The 24,362-nt window shown below is 33.6% G+C and overlaps 2 long non-coding RNA genes across 2 annotated transcripts; both read left to right on the top strand.

The window, feature by feature from the left end:
• The first annotated feature begins 12,103 nt into the window (after positions 1–12,103).
• LOC122197679 (uncharacterized) lies at positions 12,104–14,321 on the top strand. The gene is made up of 3 exons (XR_006191313.2): positions 12,104–12,439; positions 13,131–13,211; positions 14,134–14,321. It is a non-coding gene; the product is annotated as an uncharacterized LOC122197679 (long non-coding RNA).
• Positions 14,322–21,849: 7,528 nt separating this feature from the next.
• LOC128133855 (uncharacterized) lies at positions 21,850–24,100 on the top strand. Its single transcript, XR_008232167.1, has 3 exons — positions 21,850–22,231; positions 22,916–22,996; positions 23,921–24,100. It is a non-coding gene; the product is annotated as an uncharacterized LOC128133855 (long non-coding RNA).
• The last annotated feature ends 262 nt before the right edge of the window (positions 24,101–24,362 follow it).

Below are 24,362 nucleotides of genomic sequence, written 5' to 3'. Positions count from 1 at the left end.
GAAATATGGAAAGAATTTTTCTTACAATGAAGATAACAAAAGAAGAACCTAAGGTAACAAATGAATAACATTTATTATTGATGCAATTACTTGTTTTTTTTGTTTGATTTAAATTTAATTAGAAGGTGTGTATGTATTTTGTTGCAGGATGTGGCTTTTGTGATTGATGGATGGGCTCTTGAAATTGCACTTAATTATTATCGGAAAACATTCACATAGTTGGAAATACTATCACAGACAACTATATGATATTGGATTACACCATCCCAGAAGGCACGTGTACAACTAGCTACACTTTATTTATTTTGTGATTGCAAATTACAGACCAAATATGTATGTCTAAAGTATCTTTATGTCTTTAACTATTAGCTATTATGATTCAAAGCCAAAACACGGGTAATTTTCAAGTTGACTAAAAAAAATTTCATTTCTTAAAAAAGAATTAAAAAAAGTTACTAAAAATTGTTCCTTTTTTATTGATTAATTATTTTTCTTGAATCACATGTAATTCCTTTACAGTAACCTAGACAGTTAGTTACATTACATATCTGATTGATAAAAATCACATGTAATTCACATATGAATTATATGTAATTCACATATGAATTATATGTGATTCATATATAAATCACATGTTATTCACATATAAATCACATGTAATTTGCATATGAATAACATGTAATTCACAAGCGAATCACATATAAATTACATGTGATTCACATATAAATCACATATGATTCACATATAAATCACATGTGGCTCACATATAAATCACATGTAATTCACAAGTGAATCACATATGAATTACCTGTGATTTACATATAAATCACACGCGATTCACGTATAAATAACATGTAATTCACATATGAATCACATGTAATTCACAAGCGAATCACATATGAAATATGAATTACATGTGATTCACATATAAATCACATGTGATTCAAATATGAATTATATGTAATTCACATGTGAATCAAATATGAATTACATGTGATTCACATATAAATCACATGTAATTCACATATGAATCACATGTAATTTTGTGTGAGTGTTCTTCGTTTTTATTTTCTTATGAATTTCACATTTGAATTTTAAAAGATAAAATCACATGTGAATATTACATTATATAATTGAATGTGAATCTTACATGATATATATATATATATATATATATATATATATATATATATATATATATATATATATATGTATATATATATGTATGTATGTATTTTTGTGAGTGTTCTTGCATTAATCATTTTTTTTATTTTCTTGTAGATTTGAAAAAATTTGTGGAAAATTTTGAAGATGCAAAAAGTGATAAATTGAAGAAAATATGGAAATCTTGATATGAAGAAATGATAACATTGTGAATCTTTGAAGCTTTTTTTATTTTTTATATATTATTTTGTATCGAACAAAATAATTGTACCATTATGTTTATATATTGATTAATAAAAATAAGATCTTTTATGATTTAATATTATAGTAAAAGAAAAAACTTGCAGTTATTTTTGAAAAAAATGCAGTTTTTTAAGAAAAAAAGTGCAGTTGTTTTTATAAAAAACCTGCATTTTTTTTTAAAATGTGGAGTTGTTTTTTTTTTTTTTTTTTTTTTTTTTGAAAAAATTGCAGTTTTTTTTTATAAAAAAATTGTAGTTTTTTTCCTGAAAACATTGCAGTTTTTTTTTAATGTAGGTTTTTTAAATTTTTTAAAAAAACATTTTTTTTAAAAAATTGTAGTTTTTTTTTTTGAAAAATTTTGCAATTTTTTATAAAAAAATTACATTTTTTCATTTTTTTAAAAAAATTCATGTTTTCTGAAAAAAAAAATTAAAAAAACCCCATATATATATATATATATATATATATATATATATATATATATATATATATAGGTTAATGTGTTCCTAGCATTTATTTTGTTGGTATGTAAAAATCTGGTCCAACGGATGGAATATAATCAATGGTCATTATCTGAAAGTCTATGATATTACAATAAGATAACATGTATCATATAATCACACAAGTTTCAGCATAAAGATATTTTGGACAATTAACTATATTTAAAAAAAGAAATTTTTGGATTTTTAGGGATAATTATTTCTCCTAATTTTAAAATTTTGAATTTTTTAAATTAATTCATTTTTAATTCTAACGTAATTTTATACAATAAGCGGATTTATTCTAACAGAATGACAAAATGTCAGCCATAAACTAGTAAAGATATTTTTGCTTTTATTCTTACATAATATAATTCCAATTCATATATTTTTTTTATAATAAACATGATTTATGAACACTTCATATTCTTACAAACTAAAAGTCTTATACATTTTAATATAGTTATACATATTGTAACAGAATATCATCAAAAATGTACAAAATTCTTAAAATATAGGATTATTAAATATACAATTATTAAACAAATATACTTTATCTTCTTCATTGGTCCAAACAATCCACTTGATTCCAACTATTTTTACGAAAATGTGATATATTATTGTAAAAATGTAATTCTTCGCAAATATACTTGTTGTTGAACTCGATTCCAATTCTGTCTCTTGTATGATAAATATTTGATTCCTTCTTCAAGTTATTATGAAGAATAACATGCATTACCCGTTAGTATTACAAGTTAAGCAATTATACTTGTTGTTAACAAACATTCTTAGAGATATTCTGACATAATGCATTTATATAAATAAAATCTGGCAGAATACACTACATAATACACTTAAATCATAGTTTTTTCTTATATATGACATAAAATAAAACAAAAATGTAAATCATAGCAGAATGTTTTTTACTTTTCCTATCTTGACAAATAAGGAGATTGATATCGAATTCTATAAAAAAAATTGGCATCAAATCGATGTGTGTTGTCAACCTCATTCTAAAAGAATATTGTGTTTTCTCATTAAGAAAGAATTTGCAGGTTTGAAACAACATTCATTAGGTAAAACAAACAAACCTTTTCTTTGTATATTAGCTTTTCCAAGAAATCTATGAATGATGATTGAAAAACATTGGTTGGACTAAAACACAAGAATCCAAAAAATAAGGATATTATTTTGATTTATGTATGATCGATCGGGTTAAAACATGAAATACTATGAAAAATTTTCAATTCTAGAATGTAGTAGCAAGTGAAAATTAACAACATAAATTAAAATTTAAACAAAACAAATTATTTACAATCCTTTAACATATAAAATCAAATTAATACTAAGATTAGAAGCCGGAGAACAAAGATAATTTTTATAATTCACAACTAACTTCTCATACATTTATACATGGTGATTATAATAACTAAAGAAATGTAAAAGAATTTTTTTTTCAAAAAGGGAAAAGAAAGAACATGAAAAAGAAGGCTAGAACAAAACGACGACTAGTAATTTAACAATTTGTTATGAACCTTGCTTATGGATAATCAACATTCATGGGTTGTCATTGATCTTTTCAAATTTGATTGCTTCAAGCATTGAATCCTAAGGTTTTTTGGTTGGGAGGCAACAATAGTGACTTGTGATCCGGCACCTGCAATGGAGGTAAATTGGTTATCCACTACAATAGTCATCACGAACATAGAGGCGTGGAGATATAGGGTTTGTAAAAAATGATATCCCTAAATTAAAGGGATATTAATTGAATTAATTGTTTATTGTAATTAGTTATAGCAAAGATTACTATTATACCCTTAAATAATATATTTAATTATTTATTATTATTTGAATTCTCGTTGGTCCTTACAGCACACAATAGTTGTTATAAACATTTGAACTTAGCGATATATATATATATATATATATATATATATATATATATATATATATATATATATATATATATATATATATATATATATATATATATATATGAGAAAAGTGAATATACCCTTAAGGGTATATAAGCTTAGGGACCCAAACTCACAAAACTACATCGTTTGTATCATATATAGACATTGTAATTGTCCAATGTTCTTATAATTCAACTTCTAACTTGAATTACTTCAAAGATTTTTATAAATTTCATATTTATCTTCCTCTTACATAATTGTCATTTTCAATAATAATATATATAGCCTAGTAAGTGTTCGACAAAAAGATGTGATGTAATAGGAAGATAATTGTGAAAATTTAAAAATATTGAATATAAATCAAGTTAAGGATTGAAGTTTAACAATATTATAATGAATATATCAAACAAAACGACGTATTATTATGAGTTTGGGTACCTAAGCTTATATACCCTTAAGGGTATATTCACTTTTCCCTATATATATATATATATATATATATATATATATATATATATATATATATAGGTTATATATATATATATATATATATATATATATACATAGGGAAAGGTTATATATATATATAATATATATATATATATATATATATATATATATATATATATATATATATATATATATATATATATATATATATAGGGAAAGGTTATATGAAAAACAAAAAAAAACCCTAAAAATCATAAAAATGCATAAAAAAATACTTAGAGATTACAAAACTTTTTTTTGACTCTTTAAATATAAAAATCGCAGGTATTTTAACATTTTCGCTAAAAAAAATAAAAAATCAATTTTTTTATTGTTTTTTTTTTCAAAAAAAATTTCAGCGAATTTATATAAAAAGTTGTGATTTTTATATATAAAAAGTGAATAAAAGATTTTTGATCTCTAAGTATTTTTTATGCACTTTTATGATTTTTAGGATTTTTTGTTTTTCATAGAACCTAAACCTATATATATATATATATATATATATATATATATATATATACATATATATATATATATATATATATATATATATATATATATATATATATATATATATATATATATATATATATATAAATATATGGTATTTTATAACCCGTAGAAACCATGGTTTTAAATTTAAATAAACTTTCATAGTAAAACACAAAATTATTAATCAAATACGTGAAATTATATCTCCTTATAATCTATATTAATTTTATTTTAATTTATATTTTAATATTATTAATTTAATGTAATTAGAGTGAAAATTTTAAAACTGAAAATTTGAAATAGATAATCAATAGATTGATAAGTTGCATGACATTAATCAGAAGCCTTATTAGGATGACACATGGAAAAATAAGAATAATTTTATTCTATTATTAGAATATATATATATATATATATATATATATATATAGAGAGAGAGAGAGAGAGAGAGAGAGAGAGTAAATTACTGAAATCGTCCCTATGGTTTGGTCAAAATTGAACGTTTGGTCCCAATTTTTTTTTTTGCACTCGGATCGTCATATGGTTTGATTTTATTGTGTTTTTCGTCCCTATGGTTTGGTCAAAATTGCACGTGTGATCCCTAACTTTATGTATGTAAGGGACGAAAAACGCAACAAAATAAACCATAGGGACGATCCGAGTGCAAAAAAAAAGTTAGGGACCAAATGTGTAATTTACTCATATATATATATATATATATATATATATATATATATATATATATATATATATATACACACACACTAGGTGTGAGATATGTATTTTAATATAAGTTTATTAAAAAAAAATTAATATGAAGTTGTAAAAATTAAGGAATTTTAATGTAATACTCTGTTGGCAAATTTGAATTTTATTACAACACAAGTGGCAGTAAAAGATTATTATTTATTATAATAGAAGATAGACACAACATCGTATTCGCATTTTTATCTCCTAATAGTTGCATACTTTCATTAATATCACATAATAGCATTGTATTTTTATCATTTTCATCCCATAACAGAACAACTAAAAAAACCATTATGTCCTTTTAAAATTTTTACAATTTCTACCCTTGCACTGTTAACATATTAAAATTAATAGTTTTAACATATCAAGTAACATATTTGTATGTTTTAACGAAATAAAAACCTACTCATATTTTTGAATGGACACATGACACATATTTACGTTTTTTTCCCTTTTAATAGTAACATACTTTCATTTGTATCACATAATAACATCGTACTTTTATTTTCATCCTATAATAGAACAACTAAAAAAACATTGTGGCCTTTTAAATTTTTTACCATTTTGCCCCTGAACTCTTATCATATTAAAATCATTAGTTTTAACATATCTAGGAATATATTTCTAATTTTCATGAAAATAAAAAGTTACTTATATTTATCAATGGACACGACATCATATTTGCATTTTTATCCTTTAATAACAGCATACTTTCATTTGTATCACATAACAACATCGTTCTTTCATTTTCATCACATAGTAGAACATAAAAAACTGTTCTTACCTTTTAAAAATATTGCCATATTGCCATTGCAATATTAAAATATTAAAACTAATAGTTTTAACATATCTAGGAACATATTTCTAATTTTCAACAAAATAAAAATAACAATAAATTCGCAAACAATTAAGAAGGTACACCAATAATATTGAAAATGAAATACACGAAGTTAGTGTATTGTACGGATAATCATATAAAAAATTATTAAAAGAATGATCAATTTACTAATTATACCATTTTTAAATTCAAAAATAAAAAAAGTAAGTTGCTATTAACTTGCATATTAATCAAAAGTAGCAATAAGGCTATGAATTATAACTCTAACCCCATAACATACAAAGTTTTGTCATCATAGTGCCATGTCAACACCACTTCCCCATCACTTACCTTAGAAAATACCTACCAATCCACAACCTATTATACTCTTAATTTATTAATTAAGAAATAATGTTAAGATATAGATAAAGATAGAAAGAAAGAAACAAAGAGGATGGGGAGGTTAATCTCATGATGCAACGATACCTCCGCCACATTCCATAACACCACCTAAGCACAACACATCACACTACAAGAAAAAAACGATTTTGCTATAGAAGGAATCTATTGCGAAAAGCTGAAATTCCATTGCGAAAGACGAATAGTGACGAAATTTGCAACGACCGATTTCCATCCCAAAAAAACCCCATAGCTAGCGTTTGCTAGGGAAACAATCATTACGTTGCAATTGTGACAATGTAATGAAATCTGTGGTAGATGGTATTCCGTCGTGTATTCCGTAGTAGGATTCCATCACAAATTCCGTGGTAGTTCTTCCATCACAAATTCCGTTGTGGCTAATCCCTAGCAAAATCTGTGGTGATGATTCCCTATCAAATTCCGTGGTGGTGAATCCCTAATAAATTTGGTTGTTGTGATTCGCTAGTAAATTCCATGGTCGTGATTCCCTAGCAAATTCCTTGGTGATGAATCCCTAGAAAATTCTGTGGTGGTGATTCCCTAGCAAATTCTGTGGTGATTAATCCCTAGCAAATTCAATGGTTGTGAATCCCTAGCAAATTCCGTGGTAATAAATCCCTAACAACTTCCGTTTGATGACTTCCTAGCGAATTCCGTGGTGGTGAATCCCTAACAATCTGTGTGGTGTATATTATATAGCAGATTCCATATGGACGGATGTATAATTGATTTATATATTAAATCCAAATTATTTTGTAGTAATATATGAAAAAATAACAAAAAAATAAAATAACATTATTTCATTAAATAATACATTAATTATTTATTACATGGAAAATGGAAAGTGGCTAATTTAGAATAAATACTTTGCAATAAACATATCAACACTTTATGACCTACTAGTGTTGTTGTTTTGTAATGACATTAATAAGATCCATTGCTGTTTTAAGTTGTTTTTCAAGTTTCCCGACTCTTGCGTTATTTTGTTCTTCTTGGGCCTTCATTATTTCTTTAAGATCTTCGTTTTGCTCTTTTTGTTTAGCAACAAGCTCCCTCATTTCTTCCATTTCATCATTTTTTCCCGGAATGTAAGATACATTCGTTTACCGTTAATATTGGGAACCGCCTTTGAAAAAGAGCCTAATCCATAAAGTGTTCTTTTTTTGTCATGACCATCAACAACATCATAAAATAGTTTGTCCTCGTCAAACTCAACACCTTTAGCTTCCAATTCTTTCCGTTTTTCTTTATAGGCCGCCTACAAAATAAAAAATAATATAAGTTAAAAGATATCAAAGTTATGAATGACATTATGGACTAGCTACAATATAAAAGTTTAATTGCACTGACATGAATATTACATGAATTTGTCTATCTTTTTCTTTTGTGAAAGTGACTCTAACGTGATTCTTCGTGTGTGTATACAGTAGCAATTCATTATGGGGGTGGATCACGTCCTAATTTCCTCTTCTGCATAAATATCATAAAATTTCAAATATACAGGTAAACATAAACATTGATGTACCATTAAAAAAAATTACCAAATCAGAAGCTATCTTCAAATGATTTACGAATCCAACGTTATGGGTAGGTTATGCTACTCCATCAGCCACACCGTCACGCTTATTTTTTTTTGTTTTGCTCGGATTTTTGATTGTATTCATTTGTATTCCATTTTACTTGTTAGGAATTCTAGACTTCATGTGCAATATGAGCTGGTTTAAAGGCATGCGGGTTTCTTTGTGGGCTTCGCATGTTGTAGAGATATTGTCTATAACTTTGTGCCACTTTACTTGCCCAAGCTTGCCTCACCAGCGAGTCTATTGTTTCATCCCAACAACATTTTTTCTACACATTAACAATATAAACATAAGTTTAAATGTAAATGATTACCAAACAACAATATATCACATATAGTTAACTACCTGGAACTCCTCCCAATATAATTCATGCATTTCTTTGCTTACTTTTTTCCAAGTGTACCCTTGTGGATCTACTCTTTGTAAAAAGACCGACTAATAATGTGTGCACAAGGGCCTGGTGGCATGGGCCTGCAAATAATCATGTGAACGGTTTTGTTTTGAATTTGTATGTACGTGTACACCAAAAGGTTATACATAGAAAAAAAGTTGTAAGATATGATTGTTAACTCATGTTTTTTTTTTCAAACATGTATAGTTAAACGACCATCTGGTCCACAATATTCAGAGGAATTGTTTTCACCTTCTACATTTTCCACAACAGATCCATTCATGGTTGGTTGTGTTGGTGATGGGGTAGATTATGGGATAGGTGTTGGTGATGCGGTATATTCTGGGGTAGGTGTTAGGATACACGTATATGTTGAGGATGTGGTAGTTCCTTTAGGTAAGGAGGATGTGGTAGTTACTGTAGTTGTTGAGGATGGTAGTGTCGATGTGGTAGTAGATATAGGTGTTGATGATGTAGTAGTGGATGTCGGCATTGAGGATGGTTTCGATGATGTAGGTACTGTAGTTTTGGTTGTAGATGTAGGTGTTGAGGAGTGTATTGTTCTAGTTGTTGAAGTTTTAGATGTATTTTCTAAGGATGGTGTGGATGTTGTAAGTGATGCTGAGGAAGTGGTAGTCATGGTTGGTGTTAATGATTTAGGTTTAGGGGTTTTAGTACTAGATGTTATAGGTGCATTGGATGTGGTTGCTGATTTTGGGAAGTTAGTTTCTTCATCTTGTAACTGTTTGCATATGAATTTTGCAGTTGAAGTCCTATTGTGATTCAAAACCTGTGGTGTAATGAATTTAGTTGCCTTCACACCTGATGATCCTTTTGGTTTAAGGTTTGACATCTTTCTTGCTTAAAAATAAACAAAAACTATAGTCAATACCAATGTATTAAAGATGATAAACTATTGATAAGCAGAGAACAATTATACAATAAAAATAAATTATAAATGAAGGCATTACTACGCATGCATACTATTAGATAGAATCAAAACGAATGTAGTTGTAATTTAAGATGATAATATACATGAAGATGACCAGAGAACAAGAAACGATGACCACGACAATAGTAAATTAAGTAAAAATAAATTTTAGATGAGTGACAACCTATATCGCCAAATTCAGTGCACAAACGTAATGAACAAAGATTTCGATCAATTAGCCGCCGGAGATGATTATAGAAAATGTAAACCCTATTTCTAATCAGTTAACTTACCCTAATATGTAGCTTTAATGTGTGTAGGTTAGAGGGAAAGGAATTGCGACATATTTTGAGCTCCACTAACGAAAAAATTCGAACTGTACAAATTAGTGCTAAATATTTAGTAATTCAAAATTTTTAAAGTAGTTCCAGCTTGATAGAAAGGGTATATAACGTCAAGAAAGAACAAAGAGTAACAAGGTGTTCATAGCATAATTTTAATTTAAAATTATAAAAGATAATTAAACAATAATAAACTATACATCTTTATGTTGCTATGTTTGAACCAAAAATTATATATAAAAGACGTATGGGTGATGGGTCATGTGGTAGTTGCTTATATAGTTTCATGGTAACACCCATGGATGACATATGGGTCATGGGTGTGATGGTAACACCCATGGATGACATATGGGTCCTGGATCAAGTTGTAGTTGCTTATAGTGTCATGGTAACACCCATGGATGATATATGGGTCATGGGTCATGTGGTAGTTGCATAGTGTCATGGTAACACCCATGGATGACATATGGGTCATGGGTTGACATGTGGTAGTTGGTTATAGTGTCATGGTAATACCCATGGATGACATATATGGGTCATTGGTCAATGTGGATGTTTCTTATAGTGTTATGGTAACACCCATGGATGACATATAGGTCATGGGTCGACATGTGGTAGTTGGTTATAGTGTCATGCTAATACCCACGGATGATATATGGGTCATTGGTCAATGTGGTAGTTTCTTATAGTGTCATGGTTATACCCATGGATGATATATGGGTCATAGGTTATGTGGTAGTTGCATAGTGTGGTAACACCCATGGATGACATATGGGTCATGGGTCGATAAGTGGTTGTTGGTTATAGTGTCATGGTAATACCCATGGATGATATATATGGGTCATTGGTCAATGCGGTAGTTGCTTATAGTTTAATGGTAACACCCATGGATGACATATGGGTCATGGGTCGACATGTGCTAGTTGGTTATAATGTCATGGTAATACCCATGGATGACATATATGGGTTACTGGTCTATGTGGTAGTTTCTTATAGGGTCATGGTAACACCCATGGATGACATACGGGTCATGGGTCAACATGTGGTAGTTGGTTATAGTGGCATGGTAATACCCATGGATGACATACGTGTCATGGATCATCGTGGTAGTATGGTAATACCCATGGATGACATATAGATATGGGTCATGTGGTAGCTGCTTATAGTGTCATTGGTTAATGTGGTAGTTGCTAGATTAATGTGACATCCCGAAATTTAGGGCCTAGATTTCAAACGACTAAATTACGGCAAATCTATTTGTAATTAATTTATTCAGCTTTAACTGCATCTAATGAAATATAAATGAGTTAATTTCAATTATTATATAATATCTGATGATATTTTTATGCCCAAACGTGTAAACTGGTAACCAAATCAAACCGCTCAACTGCAGCGCTGACTAATGCGTCTGAAAACTGAAATTTAACATTAATCATTTTTGAGCAAAATAAACACAAAAATATGATAGTACATGTTCCCCCATTTCCAAAAATATAAAGAACGTCCAAAACGGAGTTTGTATGCAAAAGATACAACCGCTTTAAGAAAAACGGACAGTAAAACACTTTTATTCTTTAATCGCGTAAACAAAAACGTTCCGTTGAGGCACTTACGCTTTGCCGACGGGATTTTTGAGAGCATTTTTGGACTCAGGATATAGTATATTATTTAATTTCACACTCGAAATAATTTTTACGAAAATATTTATGAAAGTCGCGAAAACGGACACCACCAACCGTTAAGACGCAAACTTCAAACGCAATTTCCCGGAGATCCGTAACTCCAAAAATTAATCCGTTTGATGTTCTGGAATCCTTGAATTATACTCTATCTAAAAGTCCTTTCGACAAAAATATTCGATGCACGAATCCCGAGGCACCCGGTTTTCGCATGTTTTGGACATGAAATGGAGGTATAACTCCATGTGGGGCCCCCATGGTGTGAAGGACTCAAAAAAATCTGATCATCTTCCACCTGGTATAAACCCACGTGGGTTTCCTTCTCCCTCTCTCCCTTCTTCTTGAGTGCAAGCTTTGCCAAAGAAGTACATGCATGGGTGGAAGCATGGCCTAACAAGGCTTGTGAGTGAGCTCATTTGACTATAAAAAGAATGCATGAGCTTCCTTCCTTCCACACAAACAATTGCAGATTTCTCTCCTCTCTATCTCTTCTTCTTCTCATGGGTACAACATTACCACCACACAAACCACCTTATTCCACCACTACTAGCCACCTTCCTTGATCAAGATCACCACCAAACACCCCCTTGATCACCCCCAGCAGCTGCCCTCTCTCCCTTCCGTCGACCAGCTGCCAAACCAAGCTAGGAAACGACAGCAGGAGGCTGCCGGCCATCACCCACCACCACTGTGACGCTGCTGTTGTCACCTCAAGCCACCGCCAGCCACCATCTCCTCCACCCAGTAAGCTATCTTCACCGCCTGTATTATATATATATATATATATATATATATATATATATATATATATATATATATATATATATATATATATATTTCTCTTGCATCGAGTATCATAATAATAATAATAATAATAATAATAATAATAATAATAATAATAATAATAATAATAATAATAATAAAGAATTGCTACAAACTTTTGTTTCTTTCTTTCTTCATTTAAGTATTGCGACAAGAAGAAGAAGAACTGGAGGGCGTATGCCTCCTGTTATACAAGAATGGTAATTGTTTAAACATCATTTCAAAACAAATAGATATAGTCCCTAAACTTTGAAATTATCCAGCTTTAGTCCCTCACTAATTGAAATTATTCCAAAATAAGTTTTAAATAATAAAAGTTTAATTAAAAATGTTTAAAACTTACTTTAAGATGGAAAAATCATTTCAAAACAAATCAAACTTTAAATACAAAAATTAAATGATAAATGTTTATACGTATATTTTAGAAATTTTAAAGTTGATTTCAAATAAATTAATTTTGGTTATTTAAATATTTGCGGAATTATAATAAATTAAATTTTAAAATTTAATTAAAATAAATATAAATTTTAAATTGGCAAGACTTAGAGAATTATTCAAGAAATTGTTATAATACTTAATCACGTCCAAATATTAATATATATCGAATTTCTAGGAAATCGAACTAATCCCGGAGATCACGACCTCACGGCAATACATTCTGGTCTTCAGAACTACTCGTTTACCACTCGATAAGGTGAGAGTTACGGCCCCTCTTTTTGTATTTATTTGTTTTGGGGGAGAATACATGTGCTATATATTATTTATGATACAAATATATAAGTCTTATATGATATGCATGCTACAAATTTAAGTTATAAATACTTCCATCATGCATAAGACTTTACACACTTATACAGGATCGTTATGTTAAAATACATATCTCTATAAAAGCGAGTAATTTATACTTTTATAAATACGTCAACCATACTCGACTTTACAAATACTATACTACGAGTTTCATTATGCCCGATACTTATCTATAATTAAGTTAGGGCTGAGAGTTATTCACAAACTTTGCGTTAATGGTTTTTGAGTGAGACGCTACTATTCATTAGCTGAGTTTAATCACTTAGCCTGCCCCACACTGCTATAATCGTTAATCTTCGGAGCGAGTTACATATATATAGATCTATATAGGGTTGACAACCCCACCTGCGGTTGCTAGCTACAACCATCGACTGATCAATCGAAGCAGGTGATATGTGTCTACGATCGTTACTACGATGTCCAATGAAGCGTCGTAGGGAGGGGTACCTTTCGTCTATAGCTTGATTATAGAACTCACTAAAAACATTAACACGAATCTCTCTCACTTTTTCACTACAACCATAGGTTTGATTGCCTTCAAAACTGTTTTTTTAAGTATAGTGGTTACTTATACAATGAATATATTTAAACTTTCATGAAGTTATATCAAACACGTTTTCTTTAAAAGCATAGATTTATTTATAAAATTACTTATTGGCTTTTAAAGACTCATGACAAGCATTGTTTCAACTATTGTTATACAAGAAAAATATACTTTTGGACTTTTGAAAGTATTATTACTGCGGCTAGCAGAAAACCTGTGACTCTCACCAACCTCGTGTTGACTTTTAAAATACATGTATTCTCAGGAAATCAGTGAAATTACGGGCACACTCAGATGATGGAAAACATGGCTCGCAAGTACTTTAATTTTCTACTTTTGAACTGTTATGCCTAACTGTTAAGGCAAACTCGTATTATTATCTTATTACTATCTGTAAGAACTTTGTATGAAAACATAAATATGTAATGAAATGTTGTTTTGTTTATTGTTGTACTTGTGCTGTATATTCAATTTATCTATGATCCATGAACTTAGTCGCACAGCCCGGCATGTTCCGCCGCCTCGGTCGGGGGTGTGACAGATTGGTATCAGAGCTAAATTGGCTATAGAGAACTCGTATCCTCGAAAGAGGAATACAACTATAGCAACTAGCTTCTTATAAAAGTATTATCAATAATAAAACTACTTCCCGACTACTTACGATATGGTAGTTGGGAAGTACAAAACAAAGATTAATAATACTACAAACCCCACCAACCTTAATATGTAAGAGTTGATATATATACCCTAACCCACGATGAGAACACTTAATAAAAATTCTAAACATCCCTTCAACTAAAACTACCAACTCAACCCTTTAGGTCAAACGCCTCAATTAAAGGCTAGTATCGTACATAAGCCATACCACAAATAAACCTGGAACGCGCGCCTATGTTATTTATGGTCGGGCCGGTGCACAACCAACCTTGAGCAAGGAGTTTGACAAGCTACAACGGTTGAGAGTTTTAGAAGTTGAAGAATATCCATCAGATTCGTTGCTGAAGCTTAATACCTTAGAATCCTTTTATCAACCTTAAAACTCTTATGAAAATATATATATATATCTATATATATATATATATATATATATATATATATATATATATATATATATATATATATATATATATATATATATATACAAATTTACTAACCCGCTTGAAACCCTTTTATGTAGATGGCTGGACTACCGGATAACCCTGATGACTGGTTTCGACTTGAGGATCCTGATGAGCCATTTGGAGTTCCTTTGCATCCACATCCACTACACTTAGCAGGGGATCCGTACTTTCCCCATGACGGTCTTGAGGAGGAGGATCCCGAAGAGGATCCTGAGGAGGATCCCGATGAGGAGGAGCTTGAGAATGAGGGCATATTTCAGGATGCCCAAGAGACTGATGATGATGGTCCTGCAGAGGATGAGGGAGACCTCTCCGAAGAGGAACCTACTCCCCTTACCCCACCAGACTCACCACCGAGGCCCTACTACCAGCCGTACCTTCTGCGCGGCAAGGGCCCTTGTATGATGAGGACCCCAGGAACTACTATATCTCCTATTTACCACTTGGACCCAGCTGCTCAGGTTTCCTGACCCACTAATGGTCTATTAGGGAAACGGAATCGACCCAGTGAGCCATCTTGGCTCACAGACCTCCTTAGCAGGAGGGATGTTACTGATCTACCACCACGGTTTGAGGTTGGTGAATCTTCACGAGCACCACTCAGGTTTAATCCTGAGGATGATTCGATACCTCGCTTGATGACTCAGACTGATCAGACCGAGGATAGGATTAGATCCTTGGAGCAGTTTGTGAGAGGTCCAGGCTCTACTTCCCTCGACCATCGAGTTGAGACACTCAAGGAAGAGGAGAAGGAGAATTCTGATGCGATCCAGATATTATATCATCTCTCGGGTGCTGATCACGATGCAGTGAATGCCTTGAGTGCTCAGGTTAGAGCACAGAACTATCGGATTCAGATCATGGAGAGCGAGCTTGCTGCGCAGCGAAATCAGTTGGTTATCTCTGCGCAGGAACGACGCTACATCTTGGACCAGTTCGAGGACTTTGTCCTCTATGTGATGACTCGATTTGGGAGGTAGATATCTAGGACAGCTTGTGTCCTAGGATAAGGTTAGGACTTTTGAGGAATAGCTTTTGTATTGCAAGTGTTTATCACTGCCTGGTTTGTAATAGCTCTTTTGAAAAGCTTTTCTATTTCTAACCTTATATGGTTAAAACTTTGTAACCAAAACAAGCAGTTCTGATGACAATGTTTCAGTGTTTTGTTAAATGTTTGTATTTATTATGTATTGCTTGCAAAACTCTATATATCAGGAAAAGCTTTCATTTTCTGGTTTCGCAAGAAAAACAAGTTGAACAAATACAAAATACACACACACATTATAACTATATGGTTTAAAAAAAAAATTAACTTACTTATCTAACGTATTAGGATAATGCCTCGACGAAAAGAACCATGAGTTCGTCCACCACCGACTCCCCGAACTAACAGGAGAAGTGCTCCAGAGATAACTCAAACAACAGAAGAAACTCTAGACCCTGAAGAAGCCCCAAGTGCTACAAATAACCACCAAAATTTCCAGATGGATCCCACCATGATGCAGAACATGCTTGCACAAGGGATTGCTACGGCCTTGGCGACTTATGAGGCAGCTCGAAACGGGAATACTGGAAATAGCGGAAGTGGTACTCCTGTAGTTGCCCAAAGAAATCCCAAACACTGCTCATACAAAGAATTCATGGGTTGCAAACCCCGATCCTTCTACGGAACTGAAGGAGTTGTTGGCCTATCCCGATGGATAGAAAAGATTGAAGCTGTCTTCCACATCAGCTCTTGCCCGGATGACTGCAGGGTTAAGTACGCTACCTGCACACTGATGGATGCTGCCTTAACTTGGTGGAACAACCATGCCAAGACCGTGGGAATTGCAGAAGCCTATGCCATGGGATGGGAACAGCTGAAACTAATGATGACTAAAGTGTATTGCCCACGGCAGGAGATTCAGGCATTAGAACAAGAACTCTGGAACCTAACCATGCAAGGATCAGAGGTAGCTGCTTATACCTCCCGATTCGAAGACCTTGCAACTCTTTGTCCCGGAATGGTACCTTCAGAAGACAAGAAGACTGAGAGATACATTTGGGGATTAGCATCGCCAGTCCAAGGTCTGGTTACTGCATCCAGACCCTCAACTTTTGATACTGCCAAGCAACTGGCCTATGAGTTGACTGAACAATGTATCCGACAAGGCACCATGGCCCCCGTAAAAGAAAAGAACCAAACTGGGAATTCTAAGAGAAAGTTCTAGGGAAAGCCAAAAGGGAACTTCAAACACCGTAACCGAAACCCAGAGCCTGTAACGGTGTATGCTGCAGTCACAACCACTCCACCTCTAGTAAAACCCTACGCTGGAACTCTACCCCGCTGCCTTAAGTGCAATTATCATCATGTTGGAGACTGCAGGATATGTAGCAACTGCAAATTAAGTGGTCATACCGTCAAATTTTGCAAAAAGAACCCAAGAAACACAGCCTCGACTACTACTGCAAGAGAAAGTCGAACCTGCTTCGAGTGCAACCAACCGGGACATTTTAGGAAAGATTGTCCTAAGCTGAAGAGACAGGGTGGTCAAGGAAGGGCGTTTGTGATAGGTGCGGGAGACGCACGCCAGGAACCAACTGTGGTTACTGGTACGTTTCCTATCGACAATATTTATGCCTCTGTATTATTTGACACTGGTGCTGATAAGAGTTTTATTTCCCACAAATTTAGAAAAATGATTAATCATAAATCATGCAAACTCAATAATGCTTACATGGTAGAAGTAGCCAATGGTCAAATAGAAAGCACCTTAGAAATACTCACCAACTGCCTTCTCACCCTGAATAATCACGTGTTCCCTGTCGACTTAATGCCCATAACCATTGGAAGTTTCGATGTAATCATCAGAATGGATTGGTTATCAGCCCATCGAGCGGAGATTCTATGTTACGAAAAAGCTGTACGATTACCCTTACCAAACGATGAAGTCCTTGTGATTTATGGAGACAAGGCAGGGAAAAACCTACGAGTCATTACTTGCATGAAGGCAAGGAAGTATTTGCAGAAGAGATGCTACGCTTTCTTGGCCCACGTGGTGGATACGCAAGGCAAGGGTAAGGAAATCAAAGACATACCACAAGTGTGTGACTACCCAGATGTATTTCCAGAAGACCTACCTGGAGTACCTCCTATCAGACAGGTTGAATTTCGAATCGACCTTATCCCGGGTGCAGCACCAATGGCACGGTCTCCTTATCGCCTAGCCCCATCGGAAATGCAAGAACTATCCAGTCAACTTCAAGAACTTCTCGACAAAGGCTTTATTCGGCCAAGCTTCTCTCCATGGGGAGCCCCGGTATTGTTTGTCAAAAAGAAGGATGGTTCGTTTAGGATGTGCATCGACTATCGAGAGGTGAACAAGCTCACTATCAAAAACCGGTATCCACTCCCGAGGATCGATGACCTGTTCGACCAACTACAAGGATCCTGTTACTACTCAAAGATCGACCTACGATCCGGCTATCATCAACTTAGAGTTCAAGAAGCAGATATCCCAAAGACGGCATTCCGAACTAGATACGGTCACTATGAGTTTCTAGTGATGCCATTTGGACTGACCAACGCACCTGCTGTATTCATGGACCTTATGAATCGGGTGTGTAAACCCTACTTGGACAAATTCGTGATTGTCTTCATCGATGACATATTAATATACTCACAAACCAAGGAAGAACATGGCCAGCACTTGCGTTTAATTCTAGAACTGCTAAGAAAAGAAAAACTTTATGCAAAGTTTTCTAAGTGTGAGTTCTGGATTAACGAAGTTCATTTCCTCGGTCATGTGGTCAGCAGTAAAGGGATTCATGTCGATCCCGCAAAGAGTGAAGCTGTCAAGAATTGGAAAGCACCAACAACACCAACCGAAGTACGCCAGTTCTTAGGGCTTGCAGGCTATTATCGGAGATTTATCGAGAACTTCTCCAAAATAGCCAAGCCCCTCACCGCACTAACCCAGAAAGACAAAAAGTTCGACTGGGGAGACAGTCAAGAGTCTGCCTTCCGAAAATTGAAGCAATTGTTATGCAGTGCACCGATTTTGTCTCTTCCTGAAGGAACAGAAGACTTTGTAGTATACTGTGATGCCTCACGTCAAGGGTTAGGGTGTGTACTAATGCAGAGGAATAAGGTTATTGCATATGCATCCCGACAACTGAAGCCAAATGAGACAAACTACACTACCCATGACTTAGAGTTGGGAGCCGTAATATTTGCTCTGAAGATTTGGAGACACTATCTATACGGGATAAAGTGCATTGTATTCACAGACCACAAGAGCCTCCAACACATTTTTGATCAAAAAGAGCTCAATATGAGACAACGGAGATGGGTCGAATTACTAAATGATTATGAATGCGAAATTCGTTATCATCCCGGTAAAGCAAACGTTGTGGCAGATGCCTTAAGCAGGAAGGAACGAGCAAAACCTCTTCGTGTAAAGGCTCTAACCCTAACCATCCACTCGAACCTTACTATTCAAATTCGTGATGCTCAGCTAGAAGCACTTAAACCTGAAAACATCATGGAAGAAAACCTACGAGGCATGGACAAACAGTTCGATCTCAGAGATGATGGAACGCGATACTTCATGAACCGAATTTGGACTCCAAGATTTGGAGAAGTCAGAGATTTGGTTTTAAATGAAGCTCACAAGTCAAGATACTCAATACATCCCGGATCAGACAAGATGTATCTCGATCTCAAGAAGCATTATTGGTGGCCCAATATGAAGGCAGAAATTGCCACTTATGTTGGTAAGTGTTTGACCTGCTCCAAGGTCAAGGCGGAGTACCAGAAGCCATCTGGCCTGCTACAACAACCATCAATTCCAGAATGGAAGTGGGAACAAATAACAATGGACTTTATAACAAAGTTGCCCAAGACATCAAGCGGTTACGATACCATATGGGTAGTGGTTGACCGTTTGACCAAGTCCGCTCACTTCTTAGCCATCAAGGAAACTGATAAGATGGAAAAACTCACCAGAACTTATCTCAAGGAGATAGTCAAACTACACGGTGTGCCAATATCTATCATCTCGGACCGAGATAGTAGATTCACTTCCAGATTTTGGCAATCACTGCAAAGATCCCTAGGCACAAAACTCGACATGAGTACAGCATATCATCCCCAAACGGATGGCCAGAGCGAAAGGACAATACAAACTCTGGAAGATATGCTCCGTGCTTGTGTGATAGACTTTGGTAACGCATGGGATACTCACTTGCCATTAGTTGAGTTCTCTTACAACAACAGCTATCACAGTAGTATAAAGGCCGCTCCATTCGAGGCCTTGTATGGGCGCAAATGTCGTTCACCATTATGTTGGGCAGAGGTTGGAGATACCCAACTAGCAGGAAAACATATTAGAGATACACTATTCACTGGACCTGAAATCATTCAGGAGACAACATAAAAGATTGTTCAGATAAAAGAACGGCTAAAAGCCGCACGTAGTCGGCAGAAGAGTTATCCTGACAACAGACGCAAACCATTGGAATTCAAAGTAGGAGACCGAGTCCTACTAAAAGTTGCCCCATGGAAGGGTGTCATTAGATTCGGAAAAAGAGGAAAGCTAAACCCACGCTACATTGGACCCTTTGAGATCCTAGCAAGAGTTGGTCCGGTAGCTTATAAGCTCAAGCTACCTCAAGAGCTCAACAAGGTTCACGATACCTTCTACGTGTGTAATCTCAAAAAGTGCCTAGCCGATGAAAACTTGGTTGTACCACTCGATGAAATTCGGGTCAACACAAAGCTTCACTTCATAGAAAAACCGGTGGAGATTATGGATCGGGAGATTAAAAGACTTAAACAAAACCGCATACCTATAGTAAAAGTCCGATGGAACTCTCGTAGAGGGCCAGAGTTTACTTGGGAACGTGAGGACCAAATGAAACAAAAGTACCCACACTTATTTAATGATGCCCCCTCCACCAGTGAAAGAACTAACTACTAGTGTAAAGTAGCCAAGAATGTAATAATTTCGGGACGAAATTCTCTTAACGGGGAGGTAATGTGACATCCCGAAATTTAGGGCCTAGATTTCAAACGACTAAATTACGGCAAATCTATTTGTAATTAATTTATTCAGCTTTAACTGCATCTAATGAAATATAAATGAGTTAATTTCAATTATTATATAATATTTGATGATATTTTTATGCCCAAACGTGTAAACTGGTAACCAAATCAAACCGCTCAACTGCAGCGCTGACTAATGCGTCTGAAAACTGAAATTTAACATTAATCATTTTTGAGCAAAATAAACACAAAAATATGATAGTACATGTTCCCCCATTTCCAAAAATATAAAGAACGTCCAAAACAGAGTTTGTATGCAAAAGATACAACCGCTTTAAGAAAAACGGACAGTAAAACACTTTTATTCTTTAATCGCGTAAACAAAAACGTTCCGTTGACGCACTTACGCTTTGCCGACGGGATTTTTGAGAGCATTTTTGGACTCAGGATATAGTATATTATTTAATTTCACACTCGAAATAATTTTTACGAAAATATTTATGAAAGTCGCGAAAACGGACACCGCCAACCGTTAAGACGCAAACTTCAAACGCAATTTCCCGGAGATCCGTAACTCCAAAAATTAATCCGTTTGATGTTCTGGAATCCTTGAATTATACTCTATCTAAAAGTCCTTTCGAAAAAAATATTCGATGCACGAATCCCGAGGCACCCGGTTTTCGCATGTTTTGGACATGAAATGGAGGTATAACTCCATGTGGGGCCCCCATGGTGTGAAGGACTCAAAAAAATCTGATCATCTTCCACCTGGTATAAACCCACGTGGGTTTCCTTCTCCCTCTCTCCCTTCTTCTTGAGTGCAAGCTTTGCCAAAGAAGTACATGCATGGGTGGAAGCATGGGCTAACAAGGCTTGTGAGTGAGCTCATTTGACTATAAAAAGAATGCATGAGCTTCCTTCCTTCCACACAAACAATTGCAGATTTCTCTCCTCTCTATCTCTTCTTCTTCTCATGGGTACAACATTACCACCACACAAACCACCTTATTCCACCACTACTAGCCACCTTCCTTGATCAAGATCACCACCAAACACCCCCTTGATCACCCCCAGCAGCTGCCCTCTCTCCCTTCCGTCGACCAGCTGCCAAACCAAGCTAGGAAACGACAACAGGAGGCTGCCGGCCATCACCCACCACCACTGTGACGCTGCTGTTGTCACCTCAAGCCACCGCCAGCCACCATCTCCTCCACCCAGTAAGCTATCTTCACCGCCTGTATTATATATATATATATATATATATATATATATATATATATATATATATATATATATATATATATATATATATATATATATATATTTTTTCTCTTGCATCGAGTATCAAAATAATAATAATAATAATAATAATAATAATAATAATAATAAAGAATTGCTACAAACTTTTGTTTCTTTCTTTCTTCATTTAAGTATTGCGACAAGAAGAAGAAGAACTGGAGGGCGTATGCCTCCTGTTATACAAGAATGGTAATTGTTTAAACATCATTTCAAAACAAATAGATATAGTCCCTAAACTTTGAAATTATCCAGCTTTAGTCCCTCACTAATTGAAATTATTCCAAAATAAGTTTTAAATAATAAAAGTTTAATTAAAAATGTTTAAAACTTACTTTAAGATGGAAAAATCATTTCAAAACAAATCAAACTTTAAATACAAAAATTAAATGATAAATGTTTATACGTATATTTTAGAAATTTTAAAGTTGATTTCAAATAAATTAATTTTGGTTATTTAAATACTTGCGGAATTATAATAAATTAAATTTTAAAATTTAATTAAAATAAATATAAATTTTAAATTGGCAAGACTTAGAGAATTATTCAAGAAATTGTTATAATACTTAATCACGTCCAAATATTAATATATATCGAATTTCTAGGAAATCGAACTAATCCCGGAGATCACGACCTCACGGCAATACATTCTGGTCTTCAGAACTACTCGTTTACCACTCGATAAGGTGAGAGTTACGGCCCCTCTTTTTGTATTTATTTGTTTTGGGGGAGAATACATGTGCTATATATTATTTATGATACAAATATATAAGTCTTATATGATATGCATGCTACAAATTTAAGTTATAAATACTTCCATCATGCATAAGACTTTACACACTTATACATGATCGTTATGTTAAAATACATATCTCTATAAAAGCGAGTAATTTATACTTTTATAAATACGTCAACCATACTCGACTTTACAAATACTATACTACGAGTTTCATTATGCCCGGTACTTATCTATAATTAAGTTAGGGCTGAGAGTTATTCACAAACTTTGCGTTAATGGTTTTTGAGTGAGACGCTACTATTCATTAGCTGAGTTTAATCACTTAGCCTGCCCCACACTGCTATAATCGTTAATCTTCGGAGCGAGTTACATATATATAGATCTATATAGGGTTGACAACCCCACCTGCGGTTGCTAGCTACAACCATCGACTGATCAATCGAAGCAGGTGATATGTGTCTACGATCGTTACTACGATGTCCAATGAAGCGTCGTAGGGAGGGGTACCTTTCGTCTATAGCTTGATTATAGAACTCACTAAAAACATTAACACGAATCTCTCTCACTTTTTCACTACAACCATAGGTTTGGTTGCCTTCAAAACTGTTTTTTTTAAGTATAGTGGTTACTTATACAATGAATATATTTAAACTTTCATGAAGTTATATCAAACACGTTTTCTTTTAAAAGCATAGATTTATTTATAAAATTACTTATTGGCTTTTAAAGACTCATGACAAGCATTGTTTCAACTATTGTTATACAAGAAAAATATACTTTTGGACTTTTGAAAGTATTATTACTGCGGCTAGCAGAAAACCTGTGACTCTCACCAACCTCGTGTTGACTTTTAAAATACATGTATTCTCAGGAAATCAGTGAAATTACGGGCACACTCAGATGATGGAAAACATGGCTCGCAAGTACTTTAATTTTCTACTTTTGAACTGTTATGCCTAACTGTTAAGGCAAATTCGTATTATTATCTTATTACTATCTGTAAGAACTTTGTATGAAAACATAAATATGTAATGAAATGTTGTTTTGTTTATTGTTGTACTTGTGCTGTATATTCAATTTATCTATGATCCATGAACTTAGTCGCACAGCCCGGCATGTTCCGCCGCCTCGGTCGGGGGTGTGACAATTAAAAAGGCATATATTAATTATGCCAGTTGTGTTTTAAAATAGATTGTTTATCTTTTTAATTTTGATTTTTTGACAAAACTACCCTTACTAATCAAATATGATTCATTGTATGTACGAGGTCAATTTGGTCATTTTATAGTCAACATCTTGTAGGCGCCATAATT

This window comes from Lactuca sativa, chromosome 4, assembly GCF_002870075.4.
Source record: "Lactuca sativa cultivar Salinas chromosome 4, Lsat_Salinas_v11, whole genome shotgun sequence".
Classification (NCBI taxonomy): Eukaryota; Viridiplantae; Streptophyta; class Magnoliopsida; order Asterales; family Asteraceae; genus Lactuca; species Lactuca sativa.
This window is presented reverse-complemented; position numbering and strand designations above follow the sequence as displayed.